The sequence below is a fragment of the Cervus canadensis genome, chromosome 13 (assembly GCF_019320065.1).
Source record: "Cervus canadensis isolate Bull #8, Minnesota chromosome 13, ASM1932006v1, whole genome shotgun sequence".
Classification (NCBI taxonomy): domain Eukaryota; kingdom Metazoa; phylum Chordata; class Mammalia; order Artiodactyla; family Cervidae; genus Cervus; species Cervus canadensis.
The window spans coordinates 68,314,489-68,327,682 of record NC_057398.1 but is presented as its reverse complement, the minus strand read 5'-3'; positions in this window follow the sequence as shown (position 1 = coordinate 68,327,682).

The following is a 13,194-nucleotide window of genomic DNA, read 5'->3' as shown; positions in this document are numbered from 1 at the left end:
AAGGGAAGTTAAATCCTCTTGCTCCTGCCATGATGGCCATGCTGTTTTCCTGTTATTTAAACACATCAATCTTCTTCCCACCTCAGGTTGTTTGCATTTGCTGTTCAAATTCCTGCAAAGCCATTATTAGTTGATGGTCCCTGTTTATCAGTGTGGTCAGCTCTACTCAGTCAGGAGTTCCTACACAACAAGGGACATTTCCTTCCTTCTTTTCCCTTTCCTGTCCCTTTCTTCTTCTCTGTACTCTTTCCTTCCTCCAGGCCCTCTACCGCATGTTTTGATCTGAATAACACCTGAAATTGCTTAGTGACTTTTGAAGTTCACCTGTCCCGGTTGAAGGCAGAGCCTGCTTCCTAATGATTTTTGTTGTTTAGTCATTAAGTTGTGTCCAACTCTTTTGTGACCCCATGAACTGTAGCCCACCAGGCTCCTCTGTCCACAGGATTTCCAGGACAAGAATACTAGAGTAGATTGTCATTTCCTTCTCAAGGGGATCTTCCCAACCCAGGGGTTGAACCCGTGTCTCCTGCATTGGCATGCAGTTTCTTTCCCCTGAGCCACCTGGGAAGACTGCTTCCTAATATAGTAAAACTCAGATATTTCTTGCCAGTTTTCTGCAGTCTGCATTGATTTAATTTTAGCTAATTGGATTCACTCACTTTGAATCAGCTGATCTAGCAACTCTCAGGACAATGAAAAACACATTCTGAGAGGAGTAGCAGCAGCAATCCCAGGTTTTCTGGGTCTGAGGCACCAGTAGGGCCAGGGAGAGCCACGTGTCAGGGCACTAATTCCATATCCTCACTCTGTCTGTGGTTGTGTCCGGCTCGGTTTGCTGAGCCCGGTTCTCCAGGTTCTCAGGAATCCTCTGAGTCCCAAACATCCGTACCCATTTTCTGTCTAGATGAGAAGCACCTTCAGGTGCTTGTCAATAGACACCTCAGCTGTCATTCGCTATCCCCCTGTTCAATTTCATATTCTTCAGAGAAAGTATTACTATCTAAAATCCTCTTATTTATTGATGTGTGCATTTTTTGAAGATTTTCAATTTTTTATTCTAAGTCTGTCAAGGCAGTAAGAAAACACTCAAATTTTAAACACAGAAAAGAGAGACACATTGTATGTTCTTTTCTATATAGTCTCCTCCCTACATTTTGGTTTGGGAAAAAAAGAAAAAAAAGTGCCTCTTTTGAGGATCCAGTATATTTTTTAAATTGTCATTAAAATAAATCTTAACAATTGAACTTTTTTTTATTCTTTACTGATGTTATTTAGGAACGCAGACCTAAATTGTGATCAAGTGACAGGGCAAGGTATTACAGCTTTAATTTAGATAATTAATTTTTATTTGCCACTTTTTTCCTTAATTGAATTATATTCAATTTTCTTGTGTATAGTTTAGAAGTTATTTCAGTGTTCTTAAATAATAAATGAAGCCATTATTTAATTATTGCACTGTCTTATGTTTCTATATCCTTCCATATCTCTCTAACAATGTGACATAATGAAATTGTAAAAGGAAATCGACAAACTTAAAAACATATATAGTCTTCGCTGGTGACTCAGAGGGTACAGCATCTGCCTACAATGTGGGAGCCCCGGGTTTGATCCCTGGGTCGGGAAGATCACCTGGAGAAGGAAATGGCAACCCACTCCAGTATTCTTGCCTGGAAAATTCCATGATTGTAGAAGCCTGGTGGGCTACAGTCCATGGGGTCACAAAGAGTCGGACACAACTAAGCGACTTCGCTTACACTTATGCACTTATAAAAACATACAAAAATAGTAAACTTTGAACAAGGACACACTAAATTCCAGATATTTACTCTATTTTTGAAATAGTAAGGTCCCATATTTTAAGTTCTGCACATAGTGTCCTTCTTGCAGTTTTTTTTCCCTGATATATGTTGGGTTTTTAATATTCACCTGTATTTTAAACCTGAAATTATTCATGTGGTGTTATAGACCACAGACGAAGTCTATGTAAAACACTTCATGGTAAATTGTACGTGTGTCAGGTCACCTTTGCCCTACTCCTCATACACAGGGAGACATGATAAGAGCCAAGTCAATTATCCTACATGAGGAGATGGCAGGAGATGAAGATAAATGATTCTTCTCTGCTTATAAAGAGAAAAGAGGAGGTGGGTTTCATTCCCTTCTTAAGGAAATCTCTCTGGAAACTTAATGGCCTGAAGCCTATCTTCAGCCTTTTGCTATATGAGTGAAGTGTTCCAGGAATCAGATGACCCCAGATTTCTCTAAGTTTTTTTTTTTTTTTAAATTAATTAATTTATTTTTTTCAGTGGGTTTTGTCATACATTGACATGAATCAGCAATAGATTTACACGTATTCCCCATCCCGATCCCCCCTCCCCCCTCCCTCTCCACCCGATTCCTCTGGGTCTTCCCAGTGCACCAGGTTCTAAGTTTTATAACTAACTGATGTCTCTAAATTCTGGGCTTCCTTCCCTTAGAAAGAAACTTAGTTTTCCAGTCTTTCTGGCACCTAGGAATCTTGTCTAGCCAGACTGCAACCATTTGCCTTATTGTTGTTATATAGTCACTAAGTCATGTCCACTCTTTGTGACCCCATGGATGATAGAACATCAGGCTCCTCTGTCCTCCACTGTCTCCTGGAGTTTGATCAAATTCAGGTCCGCTGAGTTGGTGATGCTATCTAACCACCTCATCCTCTGCCGCTCTCTTCTTCTTTTGCCTTCAATCTTTCCCAGCATCAGGGTCTTTTTCAATGAGTTGGCTCTTTGCATCAGTTGGCCAAACTATTGGAGCTTCTGTTTCAGCGTCAGTCCTTTTAATGAAGATTCAGGGTTGATTTCCTTTAAGATTGACTGGTTTGATCTCCTTGCAGTCCAAGGGACGCTCAAGAGTCTTCTCCAACATCACAGTCCAAAAGTGCCATTGCTTGGCACTTAGCCTTCTTTATGGTCCAACTCTCATATCCATACATTACTACTGGAAAACCATAACTTTAACTATAAGGATCTTTCTCAGCAAAGTGAAGTATTTGCTTTTTAATACACTGTCTAGGTTTATCAAGCTTTCCTTCCAAGAAGCAAACATCTTAATTTCATGGCAGTAGTCACCATCACCATGATTTTGGAGCCCCCCCAAAATAAAATCTGTCATTGTTTCCAGTTTTTCCCCTTCTATTTGTCATGAAGTGACTAGGTAGATGTCATGATCTTCATTTTTTGAATGCTGAATTTCAAGCCAGCTTTTTCACTCTCCTCTTTCACCCCTCATCAAGAAGCTCTTTAGTTCCTCTTCACTTTCTTCCATTAAAGTGGTATCTTCTATGTATCTGAGATTGTTAATATTTCTTCCAGTAATCTTGATTCCAGCTTGTGAGTCATCCATCATTGGCACTTTCAGGAAAAAAAAGATAATGTTTTATCCTTTTGGATGAGATTAATTAACCAGATAATGGCTACAGATCTATTTCTCATGGTATGTCAAGGTATTTCAAGGGAAAATGAAATCAGTCTCCAGCTTTATAGCACATATGTTTCCATGTCCCAGAAAACCTGAGCTTTCAGCAGGAACTTTGAAAAATCCAGGAAACATTATTTCATTATAATATCTTTCCTACCACCACTCTGTCATTATATACAGGATTTTCCTAAGTCAGTCACCTTTTAATTTCAGAGATTGTCTTGTCTAATTTTGTGAATTATGAGCAATAATAAATACATGACTTATTCTAAATAGGTGTACAATTGGTTTAAGTGACAAGACACATGGAAAGAGTAAAATAATATTAGAAATAATTCAGCATGCAAAAATATTATAATATTATATAATATAATAGTACATAGTTAAATGTCAAAATGAAGATAGCAAATGTTATATAAGAAAACATAATGGAAATATTACCTTGTTAGATTCAGTGTGGGTATCTAGAATGTTAATATACACTTCTATTTTTATATTTATTAGTATGCTCTGTAATGTCAAGATCATTCTGTGTAGGCACCTGTTATATTTGACAGATCATTTAAGGGGATTTTATTTTATTTCCATTTCTTTTATTTATGACTTATACAAACTTAGAGATCTAAGCACTGACTCTTAAATTTATTTAAATCAAAGAAATTGTGTTATTTTATCCCAAACAGTACTTAACATGATTTATATTGAAATCTAATGTTCAAGATTATTCTAAAAGTAGTGAGTAGGACAAATTAATAATGCTTATAAAATAATGTGGACTACTTTTACAAAATAGCTAAGTGATCACTGCTAGATAAATTCAAGGAAGGGTGGGACAACCACTTGGCAGAAATGTTGTAATGTTCTAGAATACATATATTGGGTTCTTAATATTCACCTTTATTAAATTATTTAAATTAATGTATGCATACTTGCCACGTCCAACTCTTTGTGACCCCGTAGATTGTAGCCCACCAGAATCCTTTGTCCATGGGACTTTCCAGGCAAGAATACTGGAGTGGATTGTCATTTTCTCCTCCAGGGGATTTTCTGACCCAGGAATGGAACTTGAATCTCCTGTGTCTCCTCCATTGCAGGCATATTCTTTACCCGCTGAACCAAATTAACATAGAGAAATATTAAACCAAAATAGATATATCACTAAAGAGAATTCGAAAAGCTGAAAAAGATTTTAATTTGATGATGTCCAACCACACTTCTAGACTATGATTATAATAGATGAATTATACTTTTATGTTAAAAAATCCTTTATATTCAAATCTTAACAATCAGTTGGTACAGTGTGTTGCCACTCTTTAATTCACAGAAGAAAGCTGGTAACACCAAAATATTTAATCTTTATACTTCTTGAGTGCCAAACACTATACTAGTGATGCATATTAAAGGAAATCATTAAGAAGGAGATTGCCTCAGTACTTCAAATAATTCTCACAGGATTTAATAAAAACATTTTTTTTTAATGGATCGTTTTTTTTAGAGTCTTTAGTGGATTAGTTACAATGTTGCCTCTGTTTTATGTTTTGTGTTTTTGACCATGAGGCATGTGGAAACTTCTCTCCCTGACCAGGCATCATGTTCCCCATTTTGGAAGGCGAAGTCTCAACCACTGAACCACCAGGGATAGCCTTCATAGGATTTCTGCATCTTTGCTGCCACTGCCTTATCATTATACTTTCTTCTAATATGATATATCTTCTCAACTATATAAACTTGCATAGTCTCTGACCACAAAGTTTCTGATATTACACTAAGGAATTTAGTTAGTGATTTAAACTTTTGTCCTGAAAATAAAGTCAGAGCAGACTGTTTAAGTCTAAATTAAAGTTTTAAACATTGAAATACCTTATTTATTGTAATTAATGCTCTCATTTCCCAGATGCCTTTATCCTTAAATAAGCCAAGATTACAACATATGCAGCATGGTGAGGAAAAAATAAAACATGATCCATACAGTTAGATGACTTAATTTCAAATATCAAAAAATATTATTATCAAAGTGCCCTAAGGTAATGTATTTAATGCTTCAGGTCCTCATCTCTAAAATGGAAATAATACCTACTGCACCAAGCCAAACCATGATTATGCACATAAAATACATCACTTAGTTCCTGGCACATGTTAACATTTAATATACGGAAATACTTAAAATATTCTGAATTGAAACTCTATATTAGTTTTCCCACTCACTCTTTCCACATTCATATGTGTTCATGATCCAATTTAATAAGTAAACTGAAAAGAAGGAAAAACCACACTGACTTCTAGAATAGGAAAAAAAAAAGTCACAGCATTAAAATTTAAAGACAATTAATTTGGATTACATACAATTTTAGAAAAAGAGTAAAGTCCAAATATAAAATTAAAAGGTAGATAGTTCCTCTTTGCCTTGGAAAGACATAGTTTACCATCACTCAGATAGATATAGCAGGAGGACTTGTATGATGGGTCAATGGTTAAGACTCTAGACTGTAAATGCAGAGGGTATAGGTTTGGGCTCTGGCCAGGAAACTAAGATACGGCATGCCATGTGGCAGGGCATAGCCAAAAAACTTAATTAATTAATTAATAATAAAATCTAGCAGAGAGGAAAATTAAATCAAATTAGCATAGAGTTTTAGAAAAGGGGAGGCAAATAGGATCAGGCTGAATTATATATGGTAGAGCTGTCCCTGAGGATTCACAGTAGAAAGAGCTACTTCATAACTGAGCTTTTTAAGTGCAAATGCATAAGCAGAACTGGGCAAGGAATAGTGATCTGCTAAACACAAGGAATAAATATAAAGAATGCCAAATGAAATTTGAATTTCAAATTAGCACCTTTTTTTTTTTTTAATTTTAGTATAAGTATGCCCTGTGAAGCTTTGAGGACATATTTGTACTAAAAGAAGATATTAGTTATTTATCTGAAATTCATATTTAGCTAGATAGCCTACATTTTACCTGGTAACTCTGCAAGGGAAACCACAATACCATTCCCCCAAAATACAAAATTATAATTTATTATTAAATTAATCACCAATTTTTATCTAATTTTGTATTTTCAATTTTGATCTTATTTTGTGATATAATGAATTTTATATTAATTTTCTCTTTCCCAAGATGATAAATAATTTTGCATTGATATAGAAAGGATTTAGTTTCAAAATGCATGTATTGTCACAGAAAGTCCTCATGTAATTCAATCTGTATACTCTTTAATCACAGAAAAAATAAAGAATCTTTGGTTACTATTTTTTATGAAAAAACTTTGAGACACTGAGAAAGTAAAATGAAAACCTGAATATTTATATTAAACTCACTTTAAACATTGTATGATTTCAAGTTAAAGTTATTGCTATTCCAAAAGAGGTAATACTTAAACTGACTTATATGACCGTAAGTAAAGGCTTTCCTATTTTCTTATTTCTCTTAGTGACTCTGGTGTTCTATTTCCTTTTTGAGAATGTGTGTTTAGAAACTTTTGTTTTATCCCCTATTTCACATAAACTTTCAGACTTTCAGATATTTAACTTTTTACTATTAATTTTGAAGGCTGGGCTTGTCAATGAACCTCAGTGAATGTTACTTGTCCATCCATAATGTAAGGGAGATATGTGTATCCATTCTAATGCACCATAAAACAATGCTTTTCCTTACAATTCTAAATACAAAGTAAATTGTGTCTTAAGTCTGAATTAGGAGTTTCAAATTTTTTCTATAAAGGTCCAGAGAATAAATATTTCTGGTTTCATGGTTCTCATGGTCTCTCTAGGAACTACTGGAGGAGGGCAGTGGAGGTATGGGAAAAAAGAAGTCGAGGACCAGAAGGAGAACCTCTGGTACTGGGCATAACCAATCATGCAAACTCCCCATTTGCATAGGGTGTAACCCGAGGAAAACACACACCCTTCCCTAATTGGTTCTGTGCATAACCAATCAAGTGAATACTGGTGCCAATCACACTTCAGGAGGAGGAAACAGAAAGTATAAAAAGGGAAGACAAGAGGAATACTGGTTTCTTCAGGGGTCAGCCTGCCTTGTGTCTGGGAGTCTGGCTGCCGGCTTTCGACTGCCTATTTCCCACTTGAGCTATAATTGAGCTGTTAACTAGTTTGTTATTAGGAATGTGGCCTGCTGCCTGCTTAATAAAATCCTGCCTGAGGAACTACAAGTGGCTCATCCTTCAAATCTTTGTTATAACCAGACAAGAATGGAGGGGGAGGAGTATACCAACCCAACATTTATGTCAGTATTCCAATAAAATTCTGTTTAAGAAACAAGAGTATTCACCTGGATATACTTTATTATAAACATTTCAAAAATAATTCATTAGAGAGATAGAGTACATGTTCAGTTGGCCCAGGTATTTCATTTTCTTTCCTGTCTTTCTCTCTAAACATGTTTTGATCATCTTTTGTTTCTTCTCCACTTAAGATACAAACTCTTGCCACTCCGGCCCCATGTCTGATTCATACCAATCCTTTTACTAGAATAAGTCTGCTGTAAACAGTAAAACAAACAACTAAACTAACTTCCTGAGTTTCCTTGATAGCTCAGCTGGTAAAGAATCCGCCTGCAATGCAGGAGACCCCGGTTTGATTCCTAAGTTGGGAAGATCCCCTGGTGAAGGGAACAGCTACCCACTCCAGTATTCTGGCCTGGAGAATTCCATGGGCTATATAGTCCATGGGGTTGCAAAGAGTCTGACATAACTGAGTGACTTTCACTTAAACTAACAAACATAAAATGCGTGAAATCATATGACATCTATCATGTATCACTGTTCATGATGTTCTCTAGCTTTTGTAATGAGCAATTTAGGCAACTTAAGTACCTTGGCAAACCAGCAGATAAAAAAGCAAAGTATAAACACCAGGCATATGTATGAATTATATTTGAATTCACACATAAATGAATTCATATATATACATATATATATATATGTTAAATGTTACTTATGAGAGATAAACCATGTAAAATGCTTAGCATAGTATGGAGTACATATTAATGTTTCTGATAAAAGAATGTACCTATTTTTAGATTCTGAAAGTAATTATGAAGTATTATATTTGGAATATATTGATGTTTAATTTAGAAAAAACAAGTCACTTCTTAGGCATGTAAATTTCATCAGTTTCTCGCACTTACCCACCTTTCCCTTTTTTTTTGCCCAGTTCATACTACCCAATAATGGCAATACTTGTTAAATGGATAAATGCATACTAATATTGGATTCATAGTGAAACAGAGCAGGAACCTGTGGGGCTCCTGGGCATGGAAGCCTTTTCAACAGTTGTTATTCAGGTAAGGGAAGAGTGCAGAGATAAGTGAGGAGCAGCCAAGAAACAATAGTGCAGCTTTGGAGCAGCGTCCTGGCTTTTAAACCACAGTTCAAAAGCAAAGTTCTTCCACACTCAGACTTCACTATAGTCCAAATCTTACATCCAGATGTGACACTGGAAACACCTAGATTTGACTTTATGGTCCTTTTTTAGCAAACTAATGTCTCTGCTTTTTAAGATGCTGTCTAGGTTGGTCATAGCTTTTCTTCCAAGCAGCAAATGTCCTTTAATTTCATGGCTGCAATCACCATCTTCAATGATTTTGGAGTCCAAGAAAATAAAGTCTGTCACTGCTTCCATTGTGACACTGTTTCCATCTATTTGCCATGAAGTGATGGGACTAATGCCATAATCTTCACTTTTTGAATGCTGAGTTTTAAAGTTAGCTTTTTTAATTCTCCTCTTTCAGGCCCTGCAATACACTAATTTTTACAAGCAACTCTGAGCTTGAATCTTTGATGGAAAACTTCTCACCAAATCCTCCTGGGTTTGGACAAGTTTGAGAGGCATGAGTCTGTTGTGTCCCCAGTTTCCTGGAAAAGTACTGAAGCTATTCTTTTCTACTTCATCCAAAACTCTGTCTCCAAAACTAAATTCACCACCTGCACACAGAAACTGTATTTTCAGCACCAATACTAAGTATCATTGTTGCCATGTGGGGAAGACTAGTCAGAAAAGTGAGCTTAGTAAAGCATTTGGGATCTAATGAAATTAAAGAAATTAGGAAAGCAAAGGGCCATGACTAAATAGAAAGCTCAAACTTAATGATTAGAAATCTAATACATATTAAAAAGAGATGAAAGTGCTCAGTCTTTAAAAAGTCAAATATCAAAGATGCACTATGAATATTACAGCTAAATCATAAGCCAAAGCTAATTGTCTTCATTGAATCTGTAGTTTATTAACAAAATAAAATCAGACCATTGAAGTTGACTTTTTTTTTTTTTTGCCATTAAATGAGGGGCAGGTGGGATCAAACACATGCACCCTGCATGGGGATGCACAAAGTCCTCACCACAGGATCACCAGAGAATTCCCTTGAAGTTGATTTTCTCACCTGACTTATTACAATGCCCAAGATTATTTTCAACAAGAAATTCTTGTTTAAGAATTAAAATTAATCTGAATTATTAAAAAATTAACCTTAACTCAGGTCCTTTAATATGTTGGGGCTATACTTGATAATTTACAACATCTAGATATAGCCAAGTACAAGTGAAAGTGGCTTAGCCACATCAGACTCTTTGTGACCCCATGGACTGTAGCCTGTCCGGCTCCTCTGTCCATGGAATTCTCCAGGCAAGAACACTGGAGTGGGTAGCCATTCCCTTCTCCAAGGGATTTTCCCAACCCAAGAATGGAAGCCAAGTCTCCTGCATTGCAGATGAATTCTTTACCATTTGAGCCACCAGGGAAGCCCCTAGATATAGAAAGAAGTCAATATGTCATTTAAAAAATAATATATTAGTGAAACATTACACAATAATACAAATATTCTAATTCTAATGTAGGTCATGAAAGCAATAATATAGGGTAACAGTGCTGGATATATTTTTCTTTCTTTACATAAATATTTAAAAATCAGCTTAGGCATCCTGAATAAAATCAAATATAATTTTAGACTGGAGAATTTTGATAGCCATGAAGTTTCAAAAAAAAATTGTTGAATAATACAAGTAAGTCACAGAGTACAATGCATTAGATTACACTGTTCTTTTAGAAACAATTTCATTATAGTTTTTAGAATGGCACATTCGATTTAATGCAACAAACATTTTGCATATATCATGAATATTTATCTATGAAAGTTCCACTGTTAAAGGCTTGAGTAAATTTCTGGCTGTCTCTACATTAATTCTGTAAAGCATAGTGAAACCATTAAAATGCAGTGAGAAAAAATATATAAATAAGAAGAAAAACTAATAAAATTTGATCTACCTAAAAAAATAGAGCATACTACTTTCAAGCGACAAGCTGACAGGTGTTAACTATAAATAAAATAATAATTAAGAATAATAAATTAAAATTTTATAACATTTTGAAGTTTACTTGAAAAAATAAGGAAAGTACATCAAACATGCAAGAAAATTAGCACAGTTTTATTAGTGGATATGCTTCAATAAAGGACCTATAGAGAACATATAAACTATATTTAGTGACCAAGACAGCATTGATACTTTCTCAGCCTGATCAAATTTTAGACAGGCTCCCTCTAGCTTCCAAACCCCTGATCTTCCAATTATTAGAGCACTTACTCTGGAAAACTTGTAACTGGTAGTTCTTTTTTGTTGTTGTTGTTCCTTTGAGATGTAAATTATTTAAAAATGTCTTGTCTGTTTTAAAACCTAAGACTGTCTTCCTTAAAGACCTAGAACCTACCCCCTTGAAATATCATCAAGGGACATCATGCCCTATCTCCTAGTCTCTCTGATTAATTCCTATTCCTAAGTCATCAATTACCTTTGAAAAGGCCTTAAGAGTCTATTTGTGGAAGTCTGGGAGAAAGCTTAACATTGTAATTTTTTTTTTTTTTTTCTGTAGTGTATCAAGGTCCTTTCTTAAAAGGAGCTGGCCCTTCTCTTCATTCAAAGGAAGTCTGGGAGCTGATCAAATTGAGGAGTTTTGACTTTTTCTTCTTATGATTTGAGTTAGAGTCTTGTTCACTTGACCTAGAAGTTTTCTACTTATATAAATCAAGTAAATTTAATAAGTTTTTTTCTTACTTGATTTATATAAGTAGAAAACTTCTAGGTCTTATATATTTCATTTCTGAGAATGCCATGATTAACTAGCCAACATCAAAGGTCAGGCTATTTTAATTATAGCTTTGACTCTATAGCCCAGTACTGCAATTATGCCTACTTTTTCAGTGGTGGTTGAGTGTCATCACTTGCCCTCTGCTACCCTGGGACCCAACTACTCCCATTGCATTTAGGTCTTCCAGTTGACCTAACAGCAGTGTGGCTACTGTTTCCACACTATACTCCAACCTGCAGAGAAGAGTGGTCATAGAGCTCTTCAAGTATGCCGACTCTTCTCACAAACTACTTTCTCAAAATATTGGTGAAAAGTATGTGATCCAAGAACTTCCATATGTTCAAGCTGGATTTAGAAAACACAGAGGAATCAGAGATCAAATTACGAACATCCCTTGGCTCATAATACAAAAAGCAAGGGGATTCCAGAAGAACATCTACTACTGCTTTATTGACTATGCTAAATCCTTTGACTGTGTGGATCACAAAAAGCCATGGAAGATTCTTCAAAAGATGGGAATACCAGAAAACCTTACCTGCCTCCTGAGAAACCTGTATGTAGGTCAAGAAGCAGCAGATAGAACCTTACATGGAACAACAAACTGGTACAAAATTGGGCAATGAGCACATCAAGGCTGCATATTGTCACCCTGCTTATTTAACTTCTATGCTGAGTACATCATGCAAAATGCTAGGCTGGATGAATCACAAGCTGGAATCAAGACTGTCAGGAGAAATATCAACAACCTCAGATATGCAGATGATAGCACTCTAATGACATAAAGTGAAGAGGAACTAAAATGCCTCTTGATGAGGGTGAAGGAGGAGAAGGAAACAGCTGGCTTAAAACATTAAAAAAACTAAGACCATGGCACCCAGTCCATTCACTTCATGGTAAATAGAAGGGGAAAAAGTAGAAACAGTGACAGATTTTATTTTCTTGGGCTCCAAAATCATTGCAGTTGGTGACTGCAGACATGAAATTAAGACACTTGCTCCTTGAAAGGAAAGTGTTGACAAACCTAGACAGTATATTAAAAAGCAGAGCTATCACGGTCACAAAAGTCTATATAGTCAAAGCTATGGTTTTTCCAGTAGTCATGTCTGAATGTTAAGAGTTAGATAATAAAGAAAGCTAAGCACCAAAGAATCAATGCTTTTGAACTGTGGTGCTGGAGAAGACTCTTCAGAGTCCCTTGGACATCAAGGTGATCAAACCAGTCAATCCTAAAAGAAATCAATCCTGAATATCCATTAGAAGGACTGATGCAGAAACTAAAGCTCCAATACTCTAGCTACCTGATGGGAAGAGCCAACCCATAGGAAAAGACCCTGATGCTGGGAAAGATTGAAGGCAGGAGGAGAAGGCACTGACAGAGGATGAGACGTTTGGATAGCATCAACAACTTGATGGGCATGAGTTTGAGCAAACTCTGCAAGATAGTGAAGGACAAACTCTGCAAGATAGTGAAGGACAGGGAAGTCTGACATGGTCAGTTCAGGGGATCACAAACAGTCAGACAGGACTTAGTGACTAAACAAAAACAAATGTCTTTTGGATCCTCCCAGTGTATCTGGGGGAGAAGGCAATGGCACCCCACTCCAGTACTGTTGCCTGGAAAATCCCATGGGTGGAGGAGCCT